Genomic DNA, 27,844 nt, shown 5'->3' with positions numbered 1-27,844 from the left:
TTACTCTCACCACTATTTTCAACACCATATTTAAGCCCTAGCCATGACAATTAGAGAAGAAATAAAAGGAATCCAAATTGGAAAAGAAGTAAACTGTCAGTTTGCAGATAACATGATGCAATACATAGAAAATCCTAAATATGTCCCATAAAACTACGAGAGCTCATTATGAATTTGGTGAAGCTGTGTGGTACAAAATTAATACATAGAAATCTCTTGCATTCTACATTCTGTACACTAACAAGGAAAGATCAGAAAAAAGAATTCAATAAAACAATCCAATTTACCATCACAATGAAAAGAATAAAATATCTATGGATAAACCTACTTATGGGGGCAAAAGACCTGTACACAAAAAATTATAAGATATTGAGGGAATAAATCAAAGATAGCACAAAAAGATGGAGATATACACAATGTTCTTGGATAGGAAGAATCAGTATTCTGAAAATGATTATACTACTGAGAACAATTTACAGAGTCAATGCAATTCCTATCAAATTACAAATGGCATTTTTCACAGATTTCAAAGAAAAATATTGACCATTTATATGGAAACACAAAAGATCTCTAATAGACAAAGCAATCTTGAAAAACATCTGGAGAAATCAGACTCCCTAACTTGAGACTAGACTACAAAGCTACAATAATCAAAACAGTATGGCACTGGCACAAAAACAGAAATATAGATCAATAAAACAGGATAGAATGTCCAGGGATAAACCCACATACTCATGGTCACCTAATCTATGACAAAGAAGGCAAGAATCTACAGAGGAGATACAACGATCTCTTCAATAAGTGTTGCCAGAAAAACTGAATAGATAACATGCAAAATTATGAAAGTAAAATTCTCTAACACCATATATAAATATAAATTCAAAATTAAAGGAGCTAAAGGTAAGGTCTGATACTATAAAACTCTTAGAGTAAACATAGGCAGAACACTCTGAATAAATCACAGCAAGATCTTTTTTGATCTAGCTTCTAAAGTAATGAAAAGAAAAAGAAACAAGTAAGATCTAATTAATTAAAAGGGTTGTCTTTGTAGAGCAAAGGAAACAACAAAGACCTTCAGAATGGGAGAAAACATTTGCAAATGAAACAACTGACAAAAGATTAATCACCAAATTATACAAATTGCTCATGCAGCTCTGTAACAACAATAACAACAACAACAAAGCTCAAATAATGGGTGAAAGATCTAAATAGACATTTCTCCAAAGAAGACATACAGATGGCCAAAAAGCACATGAAAAGATGCCCAATATCACTAATTATTATTTGTTGTTGCTTAATCACTAAGTCATGTCTGACTCTGAATTTCACTGTACTACAATAAAGGGTCACCTTACACTGGTCATAATGGCCATCATCAAAAAATCTACAAACAATAAATGCTTAAGAGGGTGTGGAGAAAATGTGACCCTCCTATATGACTGATGGGAATGTAAATTGGTACAGCCACCATGGAAACTGGCATGGATATTCTTCAAAAAGCTAAAAGTAGAACTACCATATGATCAGCAATCCCACTCCTTTGTGTATAGAGAATATTATAATTCAAAAGGATACATGCACTTCCAGTGTTATAGAAGTACTATTTACAATAGCCACGGCATGGAAGCAACCTAAATGTCTATTGACAGAGGAATCAATAAAGAAGTGATACACACACACACACACACACACCCTGGAATATTACTCAACCATAGGAAAAAATCATATACCTCCATTTGCAACAACATGTATAGATCTAGAGATGGTCATATTGAGTGAAGGAAGTCAGACACAGAAAGACAGATATCATATGTCACTTCTATGTGGAATCTGAAAAAGGGGTGCAAATGAACTTATTTACAAAACAGAAGTAGAGTCACCACCATACATAAGCTCCATAATAACCAGAATGCTCTCTGCTGTCCTAGTTAAAGTCCATGTTAGAGGTTCATGGGTTTATTCTTACGCAACATACTTCATTACTCCAAGTCACATCTATAAATGGGGAATAACAACAGCATCTCTCCCTTCTGACTGTTAAATCTATTACAAGCAATATATGGGAATTCTTTAGCATATGTAAAAAGAGCTCCTCAAATTTTAAATGTAAGTTTTTAAAAAGTAAAGAGAAATATCAGAAACTTGAAAGTCATGACCTCTAACCTGTGTTTTGGGAAGGAAACATCTAGAGCCTTCATTATCAGTATTAGGGTGGTTTTGGTTGCTATTATAAATGATGGATTAAATTATCATAATAGCTTTAAGCTATTTAAAATCATTTTAATTCCATTTATATTATTTCCTAGGTATGCTTTCAATGTAAGACTATTTTGAAAAGAGGAGTTTACTGATGCAATCCGGCTATTATTCATTTAAATATTATCTTCCCACTAAACTTAATTTTGATTATCTGAATTGGTTCTTTATAGGCAGTCTAGAGGAGACAAAAACTAATCTAGAGGATCAATAAAATGAGATTTATTTTATGCTGGATTTGAGTTACAATGAGGTGCTCTGATGCTATCAAAACTTAATTATTTTTTAATATGAAGTAATAGATAACAGTTTATGGAGGTTGTCAGTATAATGATGTGAATTACACTATAGTACTTTGGACACTGTACTCATCATAGGGGCCCGATTGAACATAAACTGATGTTACAGTTTGTAACACAAGTCACATTGGACTTCCCATGCTGCCTCTCAATGATTCTTTTGTTCTCTGTAAAGGAGTCAGGTCCTTAAAACTGCTTCCTATAGATGTCCTGTATAATGTGAAGTGTTAGAAATGGAATTAACTAAGATTATGGATTACATGGAGGACGTACCATGATTTAATCCACAAGAATCTACAAATAATAACACTCATGAAAACAACTTCCATTTGATAAACATTAACATTTTCCATGTGAAAATCATGTTCCTCTAAAACTTCAAAGTACATAGCAAATGTTCATGTTACTCTTTATAATCCTCTAGTAAACAAAGATTTTATTATTCTCATGTATATAATACTAGATTCTAGAAAATAAGTTATTAAAACATTGAGTGGTTAAGAGAGCAAATAAATGGAGTCTGGACAGAATTCAAATGGAGAAAAATAAAGAGATTCCAATTACCTAGTCCAGTGAGTCAAATAAATACTCCATGATAGATTCCTAATATAATCTTACATATTATCAGAATATCTTATTAATAGCACAACACTTAAAATACTAGGCATCCTAGAACAAAAATACCAGCTTCAAGTTAGTTAGAGAACACAAGAAGCCACAAGACAATTTTTTTCTCTATTTTTCCCTGTGACTCTGCTTAAGTTTGAAATATACTGGTCTACTTTTTTAAAAAAATTCTAATTGCCATATAGGATACGTTCTATATCATTTCAAATGTAAAATATTTCACAGATTGTCATTTTTTCTTTTTATACTGCACATTTAAATTTTCCAACCACTTTCAAAGTAAGGGGAAAATATTTAAATATTATTTTCAAAATGTGACTTTTTTTGACTAACTTTTTGACTTTGAGTCATTTCATATGACATTTTAATGAGATTCTTTCAATTTAATGAATCCTTGGAGCCATGCCAAAATATGTTATTTGGTTTCAGTAAACAACTAAGAAAACTATCTGAAATTTTTAGTTGATTGTTTAAAGGATGTTAAAAATCCTATTTCAATATGAACACAGTTTCTAAACAAAACCATATGTTGCTGGCAGATCTTGGATAGCATTTCAAATCTGTTGGCTATCTATAAACATTCCATTCTAGAAAAGAATGTTAAGTTCTTCCATTTAAAACATTCAACTTAGAAAAATTATTTCTTTTTATAACTAGAATACTTGTCAGATCATACAAAGAGTAGAATAAAAGGGAAAGAAAGTAAAGAAGGATGAAAGAATGAGAATGTCAAGTATAGGCATTAACAAGCAAAAGATGAAGAGTAATGCAAAGAAGGGAATTAAAGATGAAGCTGTCTGAACTTCACTCTCTGTCATAGGCTACAATATGCAAAGGACTGGTTGTCCATGTTAGAGGCTGGTTTTCAGAGGCTGGAGCCAAAGGAACTAAAGAATTTGGAGTGACAAATCAATTAAGTAAAACCAATTATGATACTCTAGGAAGAACAAAAACATGATCTCTGCCCACGAAACTAGAGTTAGGATCCAGTGAGGATGTTGGTTCAATAGTTTTAAATAAGATAGAGACAGAATAAACTGGGAAGTGGATTTGGAACCAGGGAAGTAGACACAAGGCAACTATTACAAACAGCTCTAGGAGGTCTATGGTTCTCTCTCATGTTCTAATGTTTGAGTGTTTCAGGCAAGGAGAAAGAGTAAGCACAAGACTGGGATGCAAAACATGATGGAGTCGGCAGCGGTGCACAACACATGCTAACCTTCCCAAAGATGATGACTTTCTAACCTAATATTATAAAGAAAAACAGAGAGGAAAGAGAGATGAAAAGAAACATTTATAAGGTGTGAAAGCAACTATACTAGATGGGAAAACAGTGGTGGTGGGAGTTTCAGAATATGGTGATCATATCACACTTAAGTCACATTGAATCTAAAGCCAGCTAAAACAGATGAATACTTGTATATCTTACTTTGACTATGTACTGTTGATAAATTGGATCTGGGTTTTGATGAGGAAAAATGAAGACAGAATTTCTCGTAGATTTCTTGTCCAAGCAACTTAGTGAACAGAATTGACAATTTCTAAGATGGATTATGCCAGCAATTATCAAACACTTTAAGTGGGTCTGTAAAATAAAAATCATTTTATTAATAATTCTCAAACATCAAATGCTTTTTAAATTCTCATTTTCAAAAAAAAAAAATTCTCACTTTCTCATGAGTGGAATTTTTCAGAGATTACACTGTATGAAAACATCATTGTTCTGTTGGGAGAGAGAATGAAAACATGTATTCTTATGTTCAAATGCTTAGTTTTAATTTCTAGTTCAGTGAGATAGCTTAACCCTTGTAAGAAAAACTTTCTTGAAAATCCTCCATTATTTAATAAACTTCATGGCAAGAAATTTAATAATTTTAATGAAAAGAAGAAGTGAAGCACTTGATTTTTTTACATAGAAAGGTACCGGGCTCTTCACTTCTTTTCCTATCTGGATTCCTTTTACTTCTTTTTCTGCTCTGATTGCTGTGGCCAAAACTTCCAACACTATGTTGAATAGTAGTGGTGAGAGTGGGCACCCTTGTTTTGTTCCTGATTTCAGGGGAAATGCTTTCAATTTTTCACCATTGAGGGTGATGCTTGCTGTGGGTTTGTCATATATAGCTTTTATTATGTTGAGGTATGTTTCTTCTATTCCTGCTTTCTGGAGAGTTTTAATCATAATTGGGTGTTGAATTTTGTCAAAGGCTTTCTCTGCATCTATTGAGATAATCATATGGTTTTTATCTTTCAATTTGTTAATGGTGTATTACACTGATTGATTTGCGGATATTAAAGAATCCTTGCATTCCTGGGATAAAGCCCACTTGGTCATGGTGTATGATTTTTTTAATATGTTGTTGGATTCTGTTTGCTAGAATTTTGTTAAGGATTTTTGCGTCTATGTTCATCAGTGATATTGGCCTGTAGTTTTCTTTTTTTGTGGCATCTTTGTCTGGTTTTGGAATTAGGGTGATGGTGGCCTCATAGAATGAGTTTGGAAGTTTACCTTCTGCAATTTTCTGGAAGAGTTTGAGTAAGATAGGTGTTAGCTCTTCTCTAAATTTTTGGTAGAAGTCAGCTGTGAAGCCATCTGGCCCTGGGCTTTTGTTTGCTGGAAGATTTCTGATTACAGTTTCGATTTCCTTGCTTGTGATAGGCCTGTTAAGATCTTCTATTTCTTCCTGGTTCAGTTTTGGAAAGTTATACTTTTCTAAGAAATTGTCCATTTCATCCAAGTTGTCCATTTTATTGGCATAGAGCTGCTGGTAGTAGTCTCTTATGATCCTTTGGATTTCAGTGTTGTCTGTTGTGATATCTCCATTTTCATTTCTAATTTTGTTAATTTGGTTCTTCTCTCTTTGTTTCTTAATAAGTCTTGCTAATGGTTTGTCAATTTTGTTTATTTTTTCAAAAACCCAGCTTTTAGCTTTGTTGATTTTTGCTCTGGTCTCTTTAGTTTCTTTTGCATTTATTTCTGCCCTAATTTTTAAGATTTCTTTCCTTCTGCTAACCCTGAGGTTCTTCATTTCTTCCTTCTCTAATTGCTTTAGGTGTAGAGTTAGGTTATTTATTGGGCTTTTTTCTTGTTTCTTGATGTAAGCCTGTAATGCTATGAACCTTCCCCTTAGCACTGCTTTTACAGTGTCCCATAGGTTTTGGGTTGTTGTGTTTTCATTTTTATTCATTTCTATGCATATTTTGATTTCTTTTTTGATTTCTTCTATGATTTGTTGGTTATTCAGAAGCGTGTTATTCAGCCTCCATATGTTTGGATTTTTAATAATTTTTTTCCTGTAATTGAGATCTAATCTTACTGCATTGTGGTCAGAAAAGATGACTGGAATGATTTTAATTTTTTTTAATTTTCCAAGGCTAGATTTATGACCCAGGATGTGATCTACTCTGGAGAAGGTTCCATGTGCACTTGAGAAAAAGGTGAAGTTAATTGTTTTGGGGTGAAATGTCCTATAGTTATCAATTAGGGCTAGCTGGCCCATTGTGTTATTTAAGGTTTGTGTTTCCTTGTTAATTTTCTGTTTAGTTGATCTATCCATAGTTGTGAGTGGAGTGTTAAAGTCTCCCACTATTATTGTGTTACTATTAATTTCCTCTTTCATACTCGTTAGCGTTTGCCGTATATATTGCGGTGCTCCTATGTTGGGTGCATATATATTTATAATTGTTATATGTTCTTCTTGGATTGATCCTTTGATCATTATGTAGTGTCCTTCTTTGTCTCTTTCACACCCTTTATTTTGCAGATGACATGATCCTCTACATAGAAAACCCTAAAGACTCTTCCAGAAAATTACTAGAGCTAATCAATGAATATAGTGAAGTTGCAGGATATAAAATTAACACACAGAAATCCCTTGCATTCCTATACACTAACAATGAAAAAACAGAAAGAGAAATTAAGGAAACAATCCCATTCACCATTGCAACAAAAAGAATAGAATACTTAGGAGTATATCTACCTAAAGAAACAAAAGACCTATACATAGAAAACTATAAAACACTGATGAAAGAAATCAAAGAGGACACAAACAGATGGAGAAACATACCCTGTTCACGGATTGGAAGAATCAATATTGTCAAAATGGCTATTCTACCCAAAGGAATCTATAGATTCAATGCAATCCCTATCAAGCTACCAACGGTATTTTTCGCAGAACTAGAACAAATAATTTCACAATTTGTATGGAAATACAAAAAACCTCGAATAGCCAAAGTAATCTTGAGAAAGAAGAATGGAACTGGAGGCATAAACCTGCCTGACTTCAGACTCTACTACAAAGCCACGGTCATCAAGACAGTATGGTACTGGCACAAAGACAGAAATATAGATCAATGGAACAGAATAGAAAGCCCAGAGATAAATCAATGAACCTATGGACACCTCATCTTTGACAAAGGAGGCAAGGATATACAATGGAAAAAAGAAAACCTCTTTAACAAGTGGTGCTGGGAAAACTGGTCAACCACTTGTAAAAGAATGAAACTAGAACACTTTCTAACATCATACACAAAAATAAACTCAAAATGGATTAAAGATCTAAATGTAAGACCAGAAACTATAAAACTCCTAGAGGAGAACATAGGCAAAACACTCTCCGACATAAATCACAGCAAGATCCTCTATGACCCACCTCCCAGAATATTGGAAATAAAAGCAAAAATAAACAAATGGGACCTAATGAAACTTAAAAGCTTTTGCACAAGGAAGGAAACTATAAGTAAGGTGAAAAGACAGCCCTCAGATTGGGAGAAAATAATAGCAGATGAAGCAACAGACAAAGGATTAATCTCAAAAATATACAAGCAACTCCTGAAGCTCAATTCCAGAAACATAAATGACCCAATCAAAAAATGGGCCAAAGAACTAAACAGATATTTCTCCAAAGAAGACATACAGATGGCTAACAAACACATGAAGAGATGCTCAACATCACTCATTATCAGAGAAATGCAAATCAAAATCACAATGAGGTACCATTACACGCCAGTCAGGATGACTGCTATCCAAAAGTCTACAAGCAATAAATGCTGGAGAGGGTGTGGAGAAAAGGGAACCCTCTTCCACTGTTGGTGGGAATACAAACTAGTACAGCCACTATGGAAAACAGTGTGGAGATTTCTTAAAAAACTGGAAATAGAACTGCCATATGACCAAGCAATCCCACTTCTGGGCATACACACTGAGGAAACTAGATCTGAAAGACACGTGCACCCCAATATTCATCGCAGCACTGTTTATAATAGCCAGGACATGGATGCAACCTAGATGCCCATCAGCAGACGAATGGATAAGGAAGCTGTGGTACATATACACCATGGAATATTACTCAGCCGTTGAAAAGAATTCATTTGAATCAGTTCTAATGAGATGGATGAAACCGGAGCCCATTATACAGAGTGAAGTAAGCCAGAAAGATAAAGAACATTACAGCATACTAACACATATATATGGAATTTAGAAAGATGGTAATGATAACCCTATATGCAAAACAGAAAAAGAGACACAGAAGTATAGAACAGACTTTTGAACTCTGTGGAAGAAGGTGAGGGTGGGATGTTTTGAAAGAACAACATGTATATTATCTATAGTGAAACAGATCACCAGCCCAGGTGGGATGCATGAGACAAGTCCTCAGGGCTGGTGCACTGGGAAGACCCAGAGGGATCGGTTAGAGAGGGAGGTGGAAGTGGGGATCGGGATGGGGAATACATGTAACTCCATGGCTGATTCATGTCAATGTATGACAAAACCCACTGAAATGTGAAGTAATTAGCCTCCAACTAATAAATAAATAAATAAATAAATAAAACATTCAATGCTTAAATAGTCAAAAAAAAAATCCAGTGCATAATTAAAAGTATTCCTATAAATAATATTCCAGGCCCAGATTTATTTATATTGTTAAATTATTTGTAAAGTTTAAGGAAAAATAATTTCAATCTTATATAAGTTCTTTAAAATAATAGAGAATGACTAGAAATTGTCTATACTATTCACTAATAGAAATGATTCCAACTCATTTTATGAAGGTTCTGTTGTCCTGATATTAAAAGACAGAAACATACTACAAAAGTATATATAAAATTTCAGAACACTATATTTTACAAATGTGGACATAAAAATACTTAATTTTTATACATACATATATATGTGTGTGTGTGTGTGTGTGTGTGTATTGTTCTTGCAGCATCGGATTTTACTTCCACCACCAGTGACATCCACAACTGGGCATTGTTTTTTCTTTAGCCCAGTCTCTTCATTCTGGAGTTATTTCTCCACTCTTCTCCAGTAGCATATTGGGCACCTACCGACCTGGGGAGTTCATCTTTCAGTGTCCTCTTTTTGCCTTTTCATACTGTTCATGGGGTTCTCAAGGCAAGAATACTGAAGTGGTTTGCCATTCCCTTCTCTAGCACACCACACTTTGTCAGAACTCTCCACCATGATCCATCTGTCTTCAGTGACCTTACACAGCATGGCTGATAGTTTCATTGAGTTAGACAAGGCTGTGGTCTATGTGATCAGTTTGATGAGTTTTCTGTGATTGTGATTTTCATTCTCTCTGCCCTCTGATGGTTAAGGATAAGAGGCTAATGGAAGCTTCCTGATGGGAGAGACTGACTGTGGGGGAACCTGGGTCTTGTTCTGATGGGCAGGGCCATGCTCAGTAAATCTTTAATCCAATTTCCTGTTGATGGGTGGGGCTATGTTCCCTCCCTGCTGTTTGACCTGATTGACCTGAGACCAAACTATCCTGAAAGTAATGAAGATAATGGCAACCTCCTTCAAAAGATCCTGTGCATGCACTGCCACACCGAGTGCCCCAGCCCTGCAGCAGGCCACCACTGACTCACGCCTCTGCCAGAGACTCCTGGACACTCACAGGCAAGTCTGGGTCAGTCTCCTGTGGGGTCCTTTATCCTGGGTCCTGCTATGCACAAGGATTTCTTTGTGCCTTCCAAGAGTCTGTTTCCCAGCCCTGTGTAAGTTCTGGCAGCTCTATGGTGGGGTTAATGGTGACTTTCTCCAAGAGGGCCTGTGCCATACTCAGGTCTGCTGCACCAGAACCCCTGTCCCTGCAGCAGGCCACTGCTGGCCCGTACCTCTGCAGGAGACACGCAAACACGCAAAGGCAGGGCTGTCCCAGTCTCTGTGGGGTCTCCAAGTGTGCACCAGCTTCTGTTTGGGCCCTCCAAGTGTCTCTGATGGGTATGGGCTTTGATTCTAGACACAGTTTTGGCCCTCCTATCGTATTTCTGTGGCCTCTCTTTTGTCCTTGAACATGAGGTATCTTTTTGGTGGCATCCAACATTCTCCTATGGATGCTTGTTCAGCAATGAGCTGTAATTTTGGAGTTCTTGCAGGAAAAGATGGTCAAATAGGAGATGGCAAGAGTGAGCATCTATATTTTAGGAATCAGTGAACTAAAATGGACTGGAACAGGCAAATTTAATTCAGATGACCATTATTCCTACTACTGTGGGCAAGAATCCTTTAGAAGAAATGGAGTAGCCATCATAGTGAAGAAAAGAGTCAAAAATGAAGTTCTTGGGTGCAATCTCAAAAACAACAGAATAATCACTGTTTGTTTCCAAGGCAAACCATTCAATATCACAGTAATCCAAGTGTACACTTCAACCACTAATGCTGAAGAAGCTGAAGTTGAATGGTTCTATGAAGACCTACAAGGCCTTCTAGAAAACAAAAAAAAGATGTCCTTTTCATTATAGGAGTCTGGAATGCAAAAGTCAGAAATAAAGAGATACCTGGAGTAACAGGAAATTTTGGCTGTGGAGTATAGAATGAAGCAGGACAAAGGCTGACAGAGTTTGGCCAAGAGAACGCATTGGTCATAGCAAACGCCCTCTTCCAACAATACAAGAGAAGACTCTACACTTGGAAATCACCAGATGGTCAATACCAAAATCAGATTGATTATATTCTTTGTAGCCAAAGATGGACAAACTATATGGAAAAACAAGACTGGGAGCTGACTGTGACTCAGATCATGAACTCCTTATTGCCAAATTCAGACTTAAATTGAAGAAAGTAGGGAAACCACTGGACCATTCATGTATGACCTAAATCAAATCCTTTACAATTATACAGTGGAAGTGACAAATAGATTCAAGTGATTAGATCTGATAGAGTGCCTGAAGAACTATCAATGGAGGTTCATGACATTGTACAGGGGGCAGTGATCAAGACCATCCCCAAGAAAAAGAAATATAAAAAGCAAAATGGTTGTCTGCAGGGGGTCTTACAAATAGCTGAGAAAAGAGGAGAAGCTAAAGACAAAGGAGAAAAGGAAAGTTGTACCCATTTGAATGCAGAGTTCCAAAGAAAAGAAAGGAGAAATGAGAAAGCCTTCCTCAGTGATCAGTGCAAAGAAAAAGAGAAAAACAATAGAATGGGAAAGACTACAAATCTCTTCAAGAAAATTAAATATACCATGGGAAAATTTCATGCAAAGATGGACACAATAAAGGAATGGTATGGACCATACAGAAACAGAAGAAATTAAAAAGAGATGGTAAGAATACATAGAAGAACTATAAAAAAAAAAAAAAAAAAAAAAATCTTCATGACCCAGATAACCCAGAGTGATGGTGTGATCACTCACATAGAGCCAGACATCCTGGAATGAAAAGTCAAGTGGGCCTTAGGAAGCATCACTATAAACAAAGTTAGTGGAGGTGATGGAATTCCAATTGAGCTATTTCAAATCCTAAAAGGTGATGCTGTGAAAGTGCTGCACTCATATGCCAGCAAATTTGGAAAACTCAGCAGTGGCCACAGGACTGGAAAAAGTCAGCTTCCATTCCAATCCCAAAGAAAGGCAATGCCAAAGAATGTTCAAACTACCACACACTTGCATTCATCTCACATGCTAGCAAAGTAATGCTCAAAATTCTCCAAGCCAGGCTTCAACAGTACATAAACTGTCAACTTCCAGATGTTCAAGCTGGTTTTAGAAAAGGCAGAGGAACCAGAGATCAAATTGCCAACATCTGTTAGATCTTTGAAAAAGCAAGGGAGTTCCAGAAAAAAAATCTACTTCTGCTTTATTGATTGTGCCAAAGCCTTTGACTGTGTGGGTTACAACAAACCGGAAAATTCTTTGAGAGATGGGAATATCATACCACCTTATCTGCCTCCTGAGAAATCTGTATGCAAGTCAAGAAGCAACAGTAAGAACTGGACATGGGACAACAGACTGGTTTCAAATCAGGAAAGGGGTACATCAAGGCTGTATATTGTCACCCTGCTTATTTAACTTATATGTGGAATACATCATGCGAAATGCCGGCTGGAAGAAACATAAGATGGAATCAAGATTGAGGTTATATCAATAACCTCAGATAAGCAGATGACAACACCCTTATGGCAGAAAGTGAAGAACTAAAGAGCCTCTTGATGAAAGTGAAAGACCAGAATGAAAAAGTTGACTTAAAACTCAACATTCAGAAAACTAAGATCATGGCATCTGGTCCCATCACTTCATGGCAAATAGATAGGGAAACAATGGAAATAGTGAGAGACTTTACTTTTGGGGGCTCCAAAATCACTACAGATGGTGACTGAAGCCAAGAAATTAAAAGACACTTGCTCCTTGGAAGAAAAGCTGTGAGAAACCTAGACAGCATATTAAAAAGCAGAGACATTACTTTGACAACAAAGGTCAGTCTAGTCAAAGCTATGGTTTTTCCAATCATGTATGGATGTGAGAGTTGGTCTATAAAGAAAGGTGAGCACCAAAAAATTGATGCTTTTGAACTGTGGTGTTGGAGAAGACTCTTGAGAGTCTCTTGGACTGCAAGGAGATCAAACCAGTCAATCCCAAAGGTAATCAGTCCTGAATATTCATTACTGGACTGATGCTGAAGCTGAAACTCCAAAACTTTGGCCACCTCATGCAAAGAACTGACTCACTGAAAAAGACCCTGATGCTGGGAAAGATTGAAGGTGGGAGAAGAGGATGACAGAGGATGAGATGGTTGGATGGCATCACCGGCTCAATGGACATGAGCTTGAGCAAGCTCCAAGAGTTGGTGATGGGCAGGGAAGTCTCACGTGCTGCAGTCCATAGGTTTGCAAAGAGTTGGACATGACTCTGCAACTGAAGTGAACTGATATATACATATATCCAAGTGAGGTTTACTGCAGGAATAAAAGGATGGTTTAACATTTGGAAATCAATCAATCTAACATCATATCATATGCTCAGTCAATGCAAAAGAAAATAATTTTTACAAAATTCAATATGCTTTTGTAAAATTTTTTAGTAATTTGGATATAGAAGAGTACTTTCTCAACTACATAAAGGGTATCTACAAAAATCCCGTGGATGGCATCAGAGTTAATGGTGAAATACTAAATTCCTCCCCACTCCCATGATTAGAATAAAAGTGAGGATGACCTTTATCATCACTCCTATTTGACACTGGGTTTGAAGTTCTACCTAGTGGAATAAGGCATACAAACTGGAAACAAAGTAAAACAACCCATATTTGCAGAAGATATAATCACCTGTAAACCCTATAACTTTTAAATACGTTTAGTGAGAGCACACTTTCTCTAAAAACATTTGTGAAAATCAGTTAGAGGCAATTCTTATATATTACTAAACAGCCAAATGCAATTATTGAATACTGAAGGAGTAGATAAGATTCATGGCAAATAATAGGCTAGCCAAAAGCTTAAAAGAAAACTCTGAGGAGTGAATGAGATGTTTTTAAGGGAAACTTAAAGGCTATGGCACAATCCTGGAAATATGGAATGCTACATCCACACATACAGCTGCACATATACCCATGGCAGTGTGCATGCCAAGGAAAACCTGAGAAGACTCTCAGCTCTCACCTCCAGCTCATCTTAAGACTTTCGATAAAAAGGAAGTGAAGGCTAAGATGAAACTGTAGATTCTGGCTGAGTATTGAAGGTATGCCTCCCTAAAGACCGAGAGGCTTATCCGTTTGAGACAGCTAAGAATAATCTTCGTCTGTTGATTGGTTGATAGCCAAACAAAGATTTAAGTGGCCAATATGATAAAGTGACTTTACACAATTAGTTCAGAGATGTCCCTAAGCAAACAGCAAGAATCCTAGTAAGGGAGAAATACTGCCATATTCTATTATTTAAAATGTCCAGTTTTCAACAAAAACTGTTAGATATGGAAAGAAACAGTAAATTGTGGTTCATAGGAAAAAAAGCAGTCAATAGAAACTGTTTCTAAGAAAATCCAGCTGTTGGACTTACTAGACAGTGACACTACATCCTTTATTTTAAATATGTTTTAAATATGTTCAAAGAATTAAAGGACTATGTTTAAAAACGGAAGGAAAATGTTAGTTTGATGTTTAACCAGAAAAATAATATCAACAAAGGTGTATGAATTATAAAATAAAACCATATAGATGCAATAGAGTTGACAAGTACAGTAACTAAGATAAAAAATTTACTAGAGGGTATCAGTAGCAGAGTTTAGCAGATAAAGAAAAAGTCAGCACACCTGAAGCCTGATCAGTTGGGTTTATTCAGTCTATGGAATAAGAAAAAAAGAAAAGGAAAATAAACAGAGTCAGAGAAAATTGTGAGATACCATCAACTATACCAACATACATATAATGAGAGTTCTAGAAGGAGAGAAAGAGAGAAGGAAAACAATACTTGAAAGAATAATAGTCATTTTTTTTTTCAAGTTTGTTAAAAGTATTTATTTACACATCTGATAAGAAGCTCAACAAAATCCAAGTAGGATAAAAATAAAATAAAATTCCTAAAGGCAAAAGCTAAAGATAACAAACGCTTAGGAGAAAGCATAGGTATAAACCTCGATAACCTTGAATTAGGTGACCATTCCTTAGATATGACACCTATAGCATCAACAACCAAAGAAAAATAAACTGGGCTTCATCAAAATTGAAAGCTTTTCATGCCTCAAAAGATACAATCAGAAAGTAATAGACAACCTACACAACGGGAGAAAATATTTTCAAATCATATATCTAATAAGGACCTAGTATTCAAAATAAATAAAGAACACTTATAACTCAACACCCTGGAGGAGGAAATGGCAACCCACTCCAGTATTCTTGCTTGGAGAATTCCATGGACAGGGGAGCCTGGTGAGTTGCATTCTATGGGGTTGCAAAGAGTCAGACACGACTGAGCAACTAACACACACATAACTCAACAACAGATACATGATTTAAGTTAGAAATGGGCAAAGGATTTGAATAAATATTTCTCCAAAGAATTATTAAGTATAAGTAGCCAATAAACATATGAAAAGATCAATGTAATTGGTCACTAGGGAAATACAAATTGAAACTACAGTGAGATAACACTTCACACTCACTAGGAAAACTATAATCAAAAAGATGATAACAAATGTTGACAAGATATGAAAAAATTGGAAGTCAGATATATCGCTGGTGGAAATTAAATGTGAGAGCTACTTGATAAAAAGCATTGTGATAGTTTCTCAAGAAGTTAAAGACAAATACCACAGGACTCAACAATTCCTGAGAATAATCCAAGATAATGAAAACACAGGTACACATAAACATTCTTGTACGTAACTATTCATAATGGTACTTATACACAAATATTCACTATTCAAATAGCCAAAAGGCAGAAGCAGTTCAAATACCCATCAAGCAATAAACTGATGAACAACTGATATATTGCCATAATATGTTGCCACAATATGTCATAATATGGCATATTATCTCGCCATATAGATTAATCTTCTCAACTAATCAGCTGGGTCACTTGGATACTCGAAAGTAAATAGAAGCACAAATAAATGAAATTTAACAATAATCCTTATTTCACAGCATATGCAAAAATATATGAAAATTAACTCATAGTGGATACTATATATAGCTGTGTAATCTAAAGTTGCAAAGCTTCTGGAAGAACAATTAGAAAAATCTTTGTGTCTTAAGACAAAAAAGATAAAAACTAAAAGTTAATATTTTAGTCTCAAAAATTAAAAACTTTTGCTCTTCAGAAGCCACTGTTAATGAATTGCAAAAGCAAGCCACAATTTGGGAGAAAATATAAAACATTTGTTGTAAAGCAAGTCAAAGTTTGAGAGAAAAGGTTATAAAACATATTGCCTATAAAAGGTTTTTATATTTACTCAAGAACTCTTATAACTAAATATCTCTAAGGTAATGATGCCCTAGTTCTGATCACTATATGGTAAAAGAATCAGGTTTTCTTTGGTATACAAGAAATAGGTGAAAAGCACTAAAAATTCTGTGGCTTCACCACACTTCAAGATATTGTAATAATATCCATCCTATTTCAATCCTTGAAATACAGATTTCCCACACTACAAAGTTTTCCCCAGGAAAGAGAAGATTAGCCCATGAATCTGAACCATATTCTAGAAGGAAAGAGTAATAACATACATCTTAAGAAGGGTAGTGACAGAACTTGGTTGACATAAGACCATCAGGACTATGCCTGTCATCCTATCTTAATTACTAATAACATCCCTTTTATTTTGCTGTTTTTCCAGTTTAGTAGATAGTTATTTGGTCATGCTTAAGCAGAGACATAACTAGGCCAACAAAGGTCCATCTAGTCAAAGCTATAGTTTTTCCAGTAGTCATGTATGGATGTGAGAGTTTGACCATAAAGAAAGCTGAGTACCCCTCAAAAATTGATGCTTTTGAACTGTGGTGTTGGAGAAGACTCTTGAGAGTCCCTTGGACTGCAAGGAGATCAAACTAGTCAACCCTAAAAGAAATCAGTCCTGGATATTCATCAGAAGGACTGATGCTAAAGGTTAAGCTCCAAAACTTTGGCCACCTGATGTGAAGAACTGACTCATTCAAAAGACCCTGATGCTGGGAAAGACTGAAGGCAAGAGAAAGGGACAAAAGGGGATGAGATGATTGGATGGCACCACCAACTAGATGGACATGAGTTTGAGCATGCTCTGGGAGTTAGTGATGGGCAGGGGAGCCTGGTCATAGGGTTGCAAAGAGTTGGACATGACTGAGCAACTGAACTGAACTGAACTAACCTAACCCTCATTCAAACCAACAAATAAACAGCTTATCTTCCTTGAAAGAATTCTTCCAATAGACCAGAATAAAAGAATGAGGGGGTGAGAAGCTAGTGCCAGATTTTTTTGTCTGTAGAACCCACATCAAAACAGTCCTTTTCATTCTACAAGCTTGGTTTAGAGCTATAAAAAGAGTTTCAAGTCTATGGGCACACCGAAGGTACTTATAGAGGCTGTGTCCAAATGATTAACCTAAGCACCATTCTATCCCACCTTTCCGACTTTTGGCATTTTATTTTTAAACAAAGTGGTACCACCCTCCGTATATCACAAGGGTGTCACAAGAACCATATATGGAAATGTACATGAGTGCAATTTGTAAATTCAAATGTGAAATATAAAATTGTTTTGAGGAAGATCCCCATTTCTTTTAAAACCCTGACCTCCAACTAAGCCTTTTTGAAGACTCTTTCATTGACATTTATGGACTGTGTTTCTTATTTACATTGCTTATGTTAAATTGGTCTACTCTGATGAAATTAAGCCTAGAAATCAATGTCTGCACCGAATGACAGAACTGAGTTCAGCATATGATCAGGTTGACTTTATCATTTTCTCCCAAAAATTTGAAATGAGTTACAGAAGTGTTTTCCAGATGATGTCCCTGGAACTTTAGGGTTATAGAAAGTCATGATCAGAGTTCGTTCAGTGCTTACCCAAATCCTCTGATAAAATAAATTAAGAGGAAATTGAAACTAAGAATCTTGTTGAGGAAGATTCTTTTACAGAGAATGAAAAAGAGCAGAAGGAGAGATGAGCAGAGCTTGGCTTCTGATGCTTAGCCAAGAGGAAGAGGAGGGAACTACTGCTCTAGGAATTACTGCATTTGGGTTCCAGGTTCTACCTTGCATTCTTAACATAAACCTCCCTTCACTTAGGAGAGAAGGTCTGGGTTTTGGTTCTTAGCAACCAGATTATTATCCCTGACTAACTGAACCAAGGCAATTCACCCACTGTACAGAACAGTCTTTCATTCACCTCAAACATTCTGTGGTAAAAATATGGAATTAGACTTATCCTTTCACTTTACTCTTATAATTACTACATTGACATCTCTGGATTTAGGCTTATTTTTCACTCTTAGTAAGTGTTCAAATGGAATTCCAATTGAGCTATTTCAAATTCTAAAAGATGATGCTGTGAAAGTGCTATACTCAATATGCCAGCAAATTTGGAAAGCTTAGCAGTGGTCACAGAACTGGAAAAGGTCAGTTTTCGTTCCAGTCCCAAAGAAAGGCAATGCCAATGTACATTCAAACTACTACACAATTGCACACATCTCACACACTAGCAAACTAATGCTCAAAATTCTCCAAGCCAGGCTTCAACTGCATGTGAACCATGAACTTCCAGATGTTTAAGCTGGATTTAGAAAAGGCAGAGGAACCAAAGATCAAATTGCCAACATCTGTTGGATCATAGAAAAAGCAAGAGAGTTCCAGACAAACATCTACTTCTGCTTTATTGACTATGCCAAAGCCTTTGACTGTGTGAATCACAACAAACTGTTGAAAAGTCTTAAAGAGATGGGAATACCAAAATACCTGACCTGACTCTTGAGAAATCTGTATGCAGGTCAGAAAGCAACAGAAAGAACTGGACATAGAACAACAGACTGGTTCCAAATTGGGAAAGGAGTATGTCAGGGCTGTATATTGTCACCCTGCTTATTTAACTTATATGCTGAGCACATCATGAGAAACACTTGGCTGGATGAAGCACAAGCTGGAATCAAGATTGCGGGGAGAAATATCAATAACCTCAGACATGCAGATGACACCACCCTTAGGGCAGAAAGTGAAGAAGAATTAAAGAGCCTCTTGATGAAAGTGAGAGTGACAAAGTTGGCTTAAAACTCAACACTCAGAAAACTAAGATCATGGCATCCGGTCCCATCACTTCATAGCAAATAGACGTGGAAAAAATGGAAGCAGTGAGACTTTACTTTTTGGACTCAAAAATCACAGTAGATGGTGACTGCAGTCATGAAATTAAAAGAATGCTTGGTCCTTGGAAGGAAAGTTATGACCAACCTAGACAGCATATTAAAACGCAGAGTTATTGCTTTGCCAACAAAGTTCCATCTAGTCAAAGCTATGGTTTTTCCAGTAGTCATGTATGGATGTGAGGGTTAGACTATAAAGAAAGCTGAGCACTGAAGAATTGATGCTTTTGAACTGTGGTGTTGGAGAAGACTCTTGAGAGTCCCTTGGAGTGCAAAGAGAGCCAACAAGTCAATCCTAATATAAATCAATCCTGAATATTCATTGGAAGTACTGATGCTAAAGCTGAAACTCCAATACTTTGGCCACCTGATGCAAAGAACTGACTCATTTGAAAAGACCCTGATGCTGGGAAAGATTGAAGGCAGGAGGAGAAATGGACGACAGAGGATGAGATGGTTGGATGGCATCACCGACTCAATGGACATGAGTCTGAGTAAACTCCAGGAGTTGGTGATGAACAGGGAGGCCTGGCGTGCTGCAGTCCATGGGGTAACAAAGAATCGGACATTACTGAGGAACTGAACTGAACTGACTGAAGTACTCAGAAAAAAAAAAAAAAAAAAAAAAACCTGCCCATTAAAAATTTTAAATCTATAGTACCTGCTGCTTTTAAATATGTGGATTCCCTGATGGATCAGATGGTAAAGAAACTCCCTACAATGCAGGACACCCAGGTTCAATTCCTGAGTCAGGAAGATCTCCTGGAGAAGGGAATGGCTACTCCCTCCAGTAATCTTGCCTGGAGAATTTCATGGACAGAGGCTACAATCCATGGGGTCCAAAGGATTGGACACAACTAAGCGACTAACACTTTCATTTTCCACCCTTAAATGTACTATCATTGTTAAATGTATCTTTCAAATGATTACTTTTATATTTATAGGAAGGAAAACGATTATTGTAAAAAATAAGGAAATACTAGGATTCTGTTACATTTTCTGCTATTAGTACAACTTATTTTTCCCTTCCTAGTTCCTCCTGCTAGAAAGTTTTATGCTTTAAAGATTGCCCAGCTAATGCAGCACTTGCTGGGAAGTTGAGGTATTATCTGTGCAGCTTAAATATTTATGAGCAAAATGAAACTATAAGCTGAAGGGTGTGCCATTTATGAAAGCTTTAATGGATGTAGTTTAGCCCAAAATGAAACCTGTTTGGGGAGCACAACTGCATTTGTTTAATGATACATGAAAATATTACTCTGTACTTGGCATAGCATCAGCAAGTAATTGGAAAGCAGAAAATGCCTAACTGTAGTTGGTGAGACTTTTACTGCTGGAAGAAAAACTGCTATGATAATAGTAGAAGACTATGTTAGCTAAATAACCATGCTTCTGGGGCTTAAACGCAAGGAATATTATTGCACATATGTCATGACAATGCAGTCCCTGTCTTATTAAGTGTGGGTTTGGTCCCACGTGGGTGGTGGTGAGCAAATATTGGATAGCATTGGCCCTTGGCAGTGACACCTGCAAAACACAGACGTGATTGGCAAATGCTGCACTTATTCTAATTCAGAACCATGTTGGCTTCAGATTAGACTTCTGAGAAACAGTGGGATGGTGGATATTCACAGCTCCAATTAGATATCCGAGCAAAAGGAAACGAGCATGCAGGGAAAATATTTGGGAGCCTCTGCATTTGTTTCCTTGGCATATACTCTACCCACCCTCTCCCTCATTTCCTTTTCTTTTCTTTGAGAGACAGAGGACAATTCAGGCTGAGTGGGTCTCAGTTATTTGCTTCGAGTGTGGACAGTTCCAAGTCACAGCATATTGACCATGCTATTGCGTGTTAGTGGGTAGATGGAAAAGGGATGGATGAAACAGAAAAGAAAGGAAGGCCCATAGTGCAGTGGTCAAAGGGTAAAAGTGACAATTGGGGTTTCCTGTGCAGTTTGAATGGAGGAGATCATTTCTATGGAAGCATTTTTCTATTGCTTAGGAAAAGGAAGACTCTTGTACATCACACTAGAAACGTTGGGTCAATTCATCTTACTTATCAGCTTCTGGTCTTTAGATAAAATTTAAAAGTACATAGCTTTTATGACATCTATTCTGAAAATAGCCCTAACTACTCATTAAAGCTCATCTTAATTATTTAGTAATTAAGAATTTAATGTATGATAAAATGATTTTGATTTCATCTATCCAAATATTAATGATCCATAGATTGTAATACGTATATGTATGTATTTATAAATACACATAATTTTGTTTTCCAGTTTGGTATTCTATACATTTAAGAAAAACTAAAAGTTACACACACATCTAGTTTCAAATAATTCTACATGGTTGATAAAAAGCAAAAGTGTTCCTTTCCTTTTCACAAAGTAATCCCCACACTCCCTCACTTCCAAATGTGACCATTTAAAACCTAAGCTTTTTCATTTGATGTTTACTTCCATGTGTCTAAAAACATACTAATGCTGGTATGTTTTGATTCTTCTTTTAGGAATATTACCTTCCCCTATGGAAGGTTAGGATTTATTCTTTTATATGTACCTGTTGAAAAAATATTTTGATACTCATGAAAATGGTAAGGAATATTTTATTCAGGACTATTGCAATAGGTGTCAAGAATGTCACAATAGGTGAGAGAGATCAGGCTCAAGACTCACTATAGGGGAGAGAGCTCAGGCTCAACTCCAAATGCAATGAAGACATCTGGGAATTTGTTGCCAAGGAGCAGAGTGAGGGAGTCAGTGGATGGAAAACTACTAAGAGGAGACATCAAGCAGAGGGGCATGCTTGTTAAGCCAAATTAACAGGATTTTTGCTGAGGCATGCCAAGGTGACCAGATGTCAACAGTGCGGATGAGAAATTTAATCAGCTATCAAGGGTGGGAGGAATTCTTCCTAAACTGATTAACAGGATTCTTGCTTGAAATGGGCTTGGCAGGGAGAAGACATGGCTCAGGAGGAAGCCTCATGGAAGAGAGGACTCAAGGAGCTCTCTTTAAGTTTGGTCAAAGAGAGAGTGCTAATCATATTCTCTTATCCAATTACACCTTTCCTATGCTCAACTGTGTCAAATGGTTTCTTATGATTTTTTTAAAATAATCTACTTATTTCCATAAATTTAATAATTACCAATTTTTTTTTGCAGTATAATCAAATTATACTCCAATCTTCTTCCTAAGTATACATCATCTCTCAAAACATTCAAATACAGCGGATTTTCTTTCCTCTCCTCCTCCCTCTCCATTTTTTCTTTTCCTTGTTTTTACCTTCTTTCCTGTTTCCTCTGTTCATTCCTTTCCTCCTTCCTTCCTTCCCTTTCTGCTTTTCCTTCTCCCCTCTTCCCATTTTTTTTTTTTCCTTTGCTTTGCATTCCTTTGTTGTTGTTCAGTCACTAAATTGAGTCCAACTCCTTGAACCCATAGAGTGTAGCCCGCCAGGCTCCTTTACCCATGGAATTTTCCAGGCAAGATACTGGAGTGGGTTGTCATGTCCTTCTCCAGGGAATCTACCTGACCCAGGGATTGAACAGTTTCTCCTGCATTGGCAAACAGATTTTTACCACTGAGCCACCGGGGAAGTTTCCCAAGAGCAATGCCAGAGCAATGGTGCTGGGATGAGCAGGTGTTCCTAAGCATTGTGTAGGCACAAAGAAGAGGAATCCTATGACCCAAGGTAGTACCACGCAGTCCCATCCTGAGAGCACAACAGAAGCTCAGCCTTCACTCAGCACTGTACCTGGTCTGTGTCATTCTCGTGAACACTTGGTCAAAAGTGCATCCTAGACTTTCAAAACCCACAGCTAGACCAAGCATGCCAGTCTCAGGTGCCATGCGAGGAGAAGTGATGAGATTGAGGTTAGGAAAGGTGAGTAGAACAGACACTTATCCTGCCACGACTCACTCACAAAACCACCTACAAACCTTCCATTGTTCCTTGACCTTCTGCTAGCTTGACTTTGGACCTTGGAGGCCAAATAATGGAACTGCTGGAGCTACACAAAAAGAAGGTGAACCTGAGTCACCTCTGGTGGGGACACATCTTCAATCAGCAGTTCATATTTTGGACTTTATATGAGCTCTACATAACTGATTTCCTGTTGACCATCATATAGATAGGTATTTATTCCAGCAGCTTACACAATCTTAACTTATTCATCCCCATCCCCTACGGTCCACACAGCAAGATGGCTTTCTGAGGGAGTTAGAGCAGGACTATGACCACTCCAGGTGAGACCAGAATCCAGAGACCTGACCAAATTCACATCTTGTAAGGGAGGAGATGTCCAACACCAACACAGCAGAGCATCTCAAGCAGGTCTTAGCAGGGGGTTTCATAAAGCTTACATTTTTTAGGGAAAAGACTCTGCTAGGAAAAATGGATTTGTCAGGACTCCAATGATCTTAAAGCATCTTTGAATTACACTTCTCTGAGCGTGGGGGATCCCTGCTGTATGTGAACTTCTCTCTTCCCAATCCCTGTGTATTATTTTTGGGTATAACCCTAACCCTACAGGCTCTAGACTAAGATCACCCACTACAGAAGGACATCAGACATGCAGATTCTGGAGCCTATTTGAGACGTGGAGATCTGACAGATGACATCATACCAGCTGATCTAGGATATGACATGGGGCATGAGGATCTGATGGACAGATCAGACCAGCTGATCTAAGACATGACATGAGATGTATAGATCTGGCAGATGTGGGAAGTGTGGACCTGACAATCAGACAACATAGGATGTGCATCCAGGAGGTGATGTGGGGAAGGTAGATCTGAGAGAAGATGCCTGATGGGCTGTGTCAAGACCATGCTGGCAGAGCATGCACTATGCAATGACTGTCCAGATTTTATGAGCTAATCTCATGGCACCCTGTCTGAAATAAGGTGGGAGTGGTGTACAGGTTGCAGGAGCTACAGTGAAGTTGCCTGAGCCACAAAGGTCAAGGAAAGGGGTTGTGAAATGAAACACGAAAAGCCACCTTCCTTGCAACCAGTTGACTGTGCATGTGGCTCAGAAGAGGGCCCGCTGCAGAAGCTACTGACCATTCCAGGCCTTTGAGAAATGAAGATGGTTAAATTCCAAGCCACCCACACAGAGGTAGGGGTTGGGGAAGAAGGAAAGCAAGTGGGAAGGAAGGACGGAAGGCACAGTTAACAAAAGGAAGATGAAGAGCTCATAGCAGAATAGTGTCGCTGCATGTCGGGGGAAACCATGCCATGCAGTTTTCTATGGGGTTCAAAGAACTGGATGAACTCAGCCTGCATGAATGAGGAACTTGCAGCAGAGATACAGGGCTTAAGGATAAAATAAGACAACAAAAGAATATGAATAATTGGTTGGTGGTGCCCAAGAAAAAGAAGGGAAAATTTAAATTATAACAAAGATGAGGTCCTATGGATCCCAGAAAGAAGGAAAAATGGATATGGATGAAAATAGAGCAGCAACACAGATAATACATTTGAAAAACAAACTCAATTTTTAAAAAATGTAAAGAGAATGGAGCCAAAGAAAGGTATACATATTTTGTTACCTGGAAGAGAAAAAAGAAAAGGAGAAATAGAATATCCAGAGATATAATTTAAGACAGTGTTCCTGAAATCAAGGAAGTATTGAATCCACAGATTAAAAGGGTGAGGCATAGTTCAGATTAAGTCAATATGGATTTATCAAACCTAGGATATGCCTTAATGTTATGAGACTTCAAAGATAGTCACTCCTCTAAGTGTTGTTGTTTTAGCTGCTAAGTTTTGCCTGACTCTTTATTGACCCTTTGGACTTAACCCACCAGGCCCCACTGTCCACTGGATTTCTCAGGCAAAAATATTGGAGTGAGTTGACATTTCCTTCTCCAGGGGATCTCAACCCAAGAATTGAACCCACATCTCCTGCATGAGCAGACAGATTCTTTACCAATGAGTCCACAGGGAAGCCCCCTTTAAGTTTTAGGTGACAATACTAACAGTGAAAAAACAAAATATAGCAAGTCACTTTTAGGGAAAATTCAGACTTGCTTGAATTTTTGTAGAAAAACAAAGCATTTGAAATATAGTCATTCTGTATGACAGATTCTAGGTTCATTCACATCTCTACAAAAGACCCAATTTTGTTCCTTTTTATGGTTGAGTAATATGTGCAATCTAGAAAAATGGTACAGATGAACCTATTTCTAGGGCAGGAACAGAGAGGCAGATCAGAGAGGGGACATGGGGACACAGATGGGGTAGAAGGAGGGAGGGATGAATTGGGGGATTAGGATTGACATCCATACATTACTATGGACTACAGCCTACCAGGCTCCTCTACCCACGGGATTTCCCAGGCAAGAATAGTGGGGTGGGTTGCCATTTTCTTCTTTAGGGGATCTTGCCCACCCAGGGATCGAACCTTTGTCTCCTGCATCATCTCCTGCATTGGTAGGGGATTCTTTACAGACTGAGTCACCAGGAAAGCTTAAAACAGCTAGTGGAAACTGGCAGTATAATGCAGGGAGCTCAGCTCGGGGCTCTGCAATGACCTAGAGGGGTGGGATGGGGGAGGAGGTCCAAAAGGGAGGGGGATATATGTGTACACAAAGCTGATTCACCATTTTGTACAGTAGAAACTAACATAACGCTGTAATTATATTTAAGTTAATTAAAAAGAAAAGAAAAAGGAATATAGTCATTATGACTGGAGGGAAGTGAGTACAGTAAATAAGAGAAAAGGGGGTTGAATGAATTCAAAGGAAGATGGGACCTGAATTATGGTGAGATTTTAAGTTGCAGTAAGAGATTTAGATTTTAGTTTTAAGTGCAATGAGAAAGATTTGGGAGACGCTGTTGCAGTAGTCCAAGTGCAAGCTGGCAGCGGTGCAGACTGGGGTGAGAGTGAGGGCGATGTAGAGAAACGTGTGGATTAAGCAAGTGTTTGGAGGTAGAGGAAACAGGACTTGGTGATACACTCTGTGTTAAGTGACAATAGGGAGAGCAGGGTAAGAGGAAGCATGAGAAAGAGCAGGTTTGGAGGTTGAACAACTGTATTGCGGTGGTGTGATTGCACATAGACGCAGAGATTGGAGGAGAAAAGTTTTGAGGGTAAAGAGGCTTGAAGAGAGAAGGGAAATTGTGAAAGCATAATTTTTGAGAACGGAAATGGAATTTACCAAAGGAATGCAGTGGTTCAGTTTGAAATCTGAAGACTCTTTATAGTTTTAATTTCCAAGATCTTTCCCTTCATTTTTTTGAAAAATATCTTATTTTTTTTTATCATATTCAATATGCTTTCTTATCCCTCTGAATATATTGTTTTTATTTTCAAGTTTTACTCTTTCAGCCTAGTCTTTTTCTCCCAATTTCTATTTACCTCTTTGTTTATATGGGGCTCCAACTTTCATACTCCTTGTAGTCTTTGTATGATTACACTTAGGAAGGACAGTTACTATTGGAAGCGTATCTGAGAAAGTAGCTTAATTTTACAGTTTCAAGCTTATCTTTTATTGTAGCTTTCCTTCTCTCCATAACCCCAAAGCTTGGTGCTATCAAGCTTTGAATCTTTAGGAATTCTGAACTGTTCACCAACTTAGCTCTTGGGTTTTCTCACTCTTGGCTTAGGATTTAGTTTTCCTGAATACTTTAAGGTCTCTGCTATATCTTTTTCCCAGGTTTAAAAACCCTGTCACTCTTTTCACCCATTCTCTTTCCATCTCATATTTATAAGCAAAATAAAACAGGACTACTATCATTTTGGTAGGATTGTCCAAGTGGCCATTTACACATGGAAGTTCTATCCATCTTGCTTTGTATTTCTGCCCTAATAATACAAGCTATGTAATGTCTCTTTTCATGCTTTTGCACTATATGACTGCTGGTCTCCAAACTTAATGCCAAAGTAATTCTTAATTCTATCTTTTCATTTTACTCTTATTTCTGACCACACTGATCTTTAGGGATTACCTGTATACGAATAAAGCTTTTTGCTATTACAGCTCTATTCAGGTTCACATTTCCATTTTCCCCTCAATCTATTTATATAGCAGTTTCTGTCTATGGTCTTTTTTAAAATTTTCTGTAACACTAAAACTATCTGTGATATCATATTTACTGAGATTTTTATCTAATAATGACATTTCCTTTTGTAAAGCTTTCTATATTGCAAAAGTGATAAATACAGATATTTACATGGATATAGGTATAGATATAAATATACCAGCCTTCCCAGATGGTGCTAGTGGTAAAGAACCCAGCTGCCAATGAAGGAGACATAAGAGATGTGGATTCAATCCTTGGGTAGGGAAGATTCCCTGGAAGAAAGCACAGCAACCCACTCCAGTATTCTTGCCTGGAGAATTCCATAGACAGAGGAGCCTGGCAGGCTACAGTCCATAGGGTCACAAAGAGTAAGACACGACTGAAGTGACTTAGCATGCACCCACATACATACACAGTGCTTATTTAGTATTTAAAATATCTATGTCTGAGAGGTTATTATTAGAATTACTGTCCCAGTTTTGATCTGAGGCAACTGAGGCGTAGAGAGGATAGTATATTTGCTCAAAGTTGCAAAGTGTCCAAAGGTCATTTTTATAACTTGAATGCAAATTCTTTAATTTC

This window comes from Muntiacus reevesi, chromosome 13 (genome assembly GCF_963930625.1).
Source record: "Muntiacus reevesi chromosome 13, mMunRee1.1, whole genome shotgun sequence".
Classification (NCBI taxonomy): Eukaryota; Metazoa; Chordata; class Mammalia; order Artiodactyla; family Cervidae; genus Muntiacus; species Muntiacus reevesi.
Note: the sequence above shows the minus strand (reverse complement) of the source record.